The following is a 4,680-nucleotide window of genomic DNA, read 5'->3' as shown; positions in this document are numbered from 1 at the left end:
TAACTCTAAGAATAAGAATAGTTAAATGTCTCATCACAACCATAATTTGGTCTAGAAGTTACAAACAGAAACTCCTTCCAAGTTCAAATGGAGGGTGCAATTGGATGGTCTAGAAGTTACAAACAGAAACTCCTTCCAAGTTCTAAATGGAGGGTGGTGCAACCATTGGGTTATAGACAAGTTTGTAGAAAAATAAATCAGATCTTTGCGAGGCCAACTTGATCCACTGGGCAAACAAATAGGAATGTGATTTATCTTTCGTTACCTGATTTTATCCTCCCAAGGACACTGTCACATACACAACAAATCTATTCTAAGAACTAATTGAGTTAATTTATATTCACTAAAGTACCAAACAACAATTACTAAAAAACAATTTTCTTTCTTCTATTTGACATATTCTACAAGAACATTCAGCGTACATTACTTAAACAGAGTATAAATGCTATTAATTTCTTTATATGGTGTTTGTTGAAACATAGGCACTTGAGAACTGCGAGATTTAGCTGCACCTCTATTCTAAGGCTACAAACATATTCTTTCTACATAACAACACATTGTCTAAAATGTAATGCCGGCTCGCTGAATGAGTTTATATGCAACTATCATTCTGTCGAACATGAAAAGATTTAACTCCAAACAATGAAGGGAACTACCCTCAGATATTGAAGTTCTGAACTTATCATCACTTCTTTTCATTTCTTTTTTTTGATGATAAGTTCTGAAACTCTTCCGTATTTATACTCAAAAAAGAGGGAAAAAAAAAAAAGGGATGTACAAGCAAGATGACACAAAGTTAGTCAAGTCACTAAAAGTCTGCATCCACGATGAGTTCAGGGCCGCGGTATCGAGCTCCAACGACAACCAAATCTTCAGGCAAACCTCTTCTTTCAAGTATGGAATGTCCTATATATTTCAAGAAGTCGAGAGATTGAAAGACTCGTACTCTTCTGTTGCAAATTCACTTGATAGCCGTCAAGAGATTGAAAGACTCACCCAGGACGAGAAGGGATGGGTGTCTCGGAGTAGTAGTTGGATGGCCTTCCTCGCTTCTCAGCATATGGTGGAGCTAGGACATCCAAGATAGCACAAGGAGTCAGGGCAGTAAAGGAGTGGATGTTTCCACCGCGCTTGGGAACAACACGGATGCCTTGCATGGAGCTTCTAGGACCTGGTCATTCGCTACAACTTTTGCTAGCCCGCCTGCCACATTGGCCCAAGTGCACTATAACCAACACCGTCTCTTGTTCAAGTTTATCAAGCTACTGTTTACCTTCTATATGTATATGGACTAGAATCTTATAAAAGGCAAACAACTTTGACATTGCTATATCAAACATATCAAAGGGCTAGAAAACTCAAAATCAATTAGTGACGAGGCCTTAGTAGACCACTATAAGAGTAAGTATTTTTCAGTTTCAGATTTCTTAGATTACGGAGGGAGATCACTGGCATGCAGGCTGAAGGAGACATATCAGAATAGGTAGACGTTGGTATCACGAGTCTCTTTATCTCGATCTCGATCTAAAATTTTATTATGATGCTCCATTATAATATTTTATTATAAAAATATTTAATATATTATGTATTATTATTTTATATATTTTATTATTTTTTAAAAAATAATGACTCCTTTCGTAGCTCTTCCACGCTCTCCGGCCCCCTGCTCTTTGCTCCTCCGTCCCACCGCTTGCTTGCAGTTTCTCCACCCTTGTTCCCATCCTTCTCCGACATTCACGGCTCCTCCGCCCTCATCCCCTGCCCCCCCTCTTCAGCAATAGCTTCTGCATCTTGTTTCCTCTACGGTTCTCACCCTCCCCACCCCCGAACTCCGGCACTAGCGATTCCTACCCTAAACACCCCCTCTCCCCTAGCCCCACACACTTGCAATCCCCACCCTCTCCACCCTTGGCCTCAGTGCCGACAGCTTCTGCACTGCCACCTCCCACACCCCCCCAACCCATGGGGCACATATGGTTCCCACTCTCCCCACCCGTCTCCCAACCCCCCACCCCCCGAATGTTGGTGGTTTCTGCGCCACCCCACCCCCCACGACCTCCCCTCTGCCCCATGCGCCTGCGGCTTCCATTCTCCCCACCCCCAGCATCCCTACTGGCGACTTCTGCACCACCCCACTCTGTATTTGCATACCCCCCTATAGGACACTCGCGGTTCCCACCCGCCGCACCCCTCCCCCCTTTCTTCGGTCCTGAGATGCTGACGACTTCTACGCCCCCCAACCCCCTGACCCTACATATGCTTGTAGTTCGAGCCGGCTCCTCCACTTTCAGTGGTCACAAATTTTTTTTTAAAAAAAAATAATTTAATTATGATATAAAATAATTTTAATTTTTAAAATATTTATCGTATCATCATGTATATAGACAGTTGAATTGGTTGGAATCCGAATCGTTCAAATTTAATCCAGTGACAAAAATAGATAAATAATAAAAAAAAAAAAATTTTAAACCACCGCGACAAAACCCACGGTAGTCATGCATCCAAACATGGTATATTACATCCTTTTGTATGATGCTCCCTTTCATCAGATATTTTGAAATCTTAGCGTGACATGATTGTCCTACCAATCATAACCACAACCACCTTCTTGCTAATGGGCCCCGTAGCCAGGAGTCGTCTCTTCATCGCAAACAGGAAATAAAACAAGAAATTCCCTGTCAACTTGCCACATTAGGTGGCATCCAACTACTCAATCTTTTGCCTTCTAGAATATCAACTAAACAATCTCCAAATGGATAAATCATGAATGAATGCCTTACTTTAAATATTAACAAAATATAGATTTTGCATATAACAAAAATTGTTAGGACTTAAGCATAATAAACTTTTTTTTGGGTTACATAGCCATCATGACCTTCCTTTATAAAGTCACATAATGTTTTTTTTTTCGACTTTAACAAGAAAAACATGAAAATTATGTACAATTACTAAAGTAAGAATAATCAATATCGCAATGGTATAAAATCAACTATAAAGGAATTCTGTAAACTATATTTTAATTTACTTTGAATTCAACGATAGATGCCTCAATATATTTTGATTGTAAGGACCCATTAGCTAAGAATAATATCCAAAGACCACAATTATAATTTGTTAAGCAGGCACACATGCCTAACACTAGGATGGTGTGTTTGGTATTTCTCATAATTTATCAATTAATGATTATTTGAATTCATGCGACTGCTCTGTGCTAAATAGATTATTACATGATATAATCTATAGGAAATTATGCTGTTTTTGTTGGTTCACCTAGTTATGAATGCTATTTATATTGTCATGCTTATCAAGTGAACCAAATTTATTGTTGTCTCAAACTTTTATGGGCACATCGATTTTAAATTTAATTCAACTAATCATATGTCCACTGTGATCTACATTCAAGTACATAGATGGAGAAATATTGCCAAGAGATTAAGCATAGCTTTAATAGGAAATTGTTATAAATATTATACATAGGACCAAATCAAGATTTAATTTGATCAATATTATACAAGTACTCCTTGATCAAAGTCACTGCAACAGAGTTTTAAAAGACCAGCATGCTAGATGAAGGGCTTAGCTCGTTTTAAGATTTGCTTACCCTCCCTTCGTCGTGAACTCGGGGTGTCAACCCAATCATAGGACTTCACCGAGGCTGAACCATACAATACTTTGCTAAGGACCACCATCCCTGGGTGATCATGGAGCGGTAGTTTTGCTCCAGCTGGGAAGCAGAACACTCCCATCTGCCATGCCAAATCTATTGTCAATGATTCATTTAATCCGACGTCGAACTAAAGAAACTATTAAATGTGTCTTGACAAACTAAAACATGGAATCCAATATCACATTGAACGCCACACTTCTAGAAGATTTGATGGAGATCAACTTAATTTGTTCCATTTGAACCATGATGGCGACTCGATCCATACTTTGTTGTTAGCAAGCAAACTACAAGTGGGGATTTGGTGCATGTTTTTTTTGCATCACAGAGAGCTATGCAACTGTAGATGATGTCATGTCCTTGGATAAGGATAGCTGTCATGCATAGCACGCAATCCACCATATCTTGTTTGATAGCCATATCAAATGACATGGTGGCCATTTCAAATTGTACAACTCTACGTGATACTGATACAAAACATGCCTCTTAGAGGATTCGATCTATGACACTAATTTTTAAAACTTCATAAAAGTACTCATGATCATACAACATTCAGCTTCAAATGAACAAGCATGTGCATTAGAAGATGGATCGAAGAGTTACGTACCGAAAAATCATCAGATTCATAGATGTGTACATACGTAATCTGCGTCAAGACCTGCCCTACGATCAACCCATCTCGACTCACTATACTCGACTCATCCACCCGCGATCTTCCATCGCTTGACCCATCAATTCCAACGTCGACCGGTTCGATGTTGTCTAGAATCCATGAATCAAAACAGCAAGAAAAAAAAAGATTTAAGAACATCGCTGCAAGCATATAAAGGAAGCTTGATATGGTGAAGTTTTTGTTACCAAGGATCCCTCGTAGCCATCCGATCTGCTTGCGGCTGGGAGACCCTTTCTTCTCGGAGGAGAAAACCACGCTGCAGGCGTCGTAAAGCCATTGAACTTTGCTCCTTTCCTTAAAGTGGACAGCCATGGCTGGATCTGTCTTGGATAAATGGCACCAT

General features: G+C 39.7%; 1 pseudogene; it reads right to left on the bottom strand.

Moving 5' to 3' along the window:
* Positions 1–479: 479 nt before the first annotated feature.
* LOC140854066 (plant cysteine oxidase 3-like) lies at positions 480–4,680 on the bottom strand (annotated as a pseudogene).

This window comes from Elaeis guineensis, chromosome 15 (assembly GCF_000442705.2).
Source record: "Elaeis guineensis isolate ETL-2024a chromosome 15, EG11, whole genome shotgun sequence".
In the NCBI taxonomy this organism is placed as follows: Eukaryota; Viridiplantae; Streptophyta; class Magnoliopsida; order Arecales; family Arecaceae; genus Elaeis; species Elaeis guineensis.
Note: the sequence above shows the minus strand (reverse complement) of the source record. Positions and strands in the feature narration are given on the sequence as shown.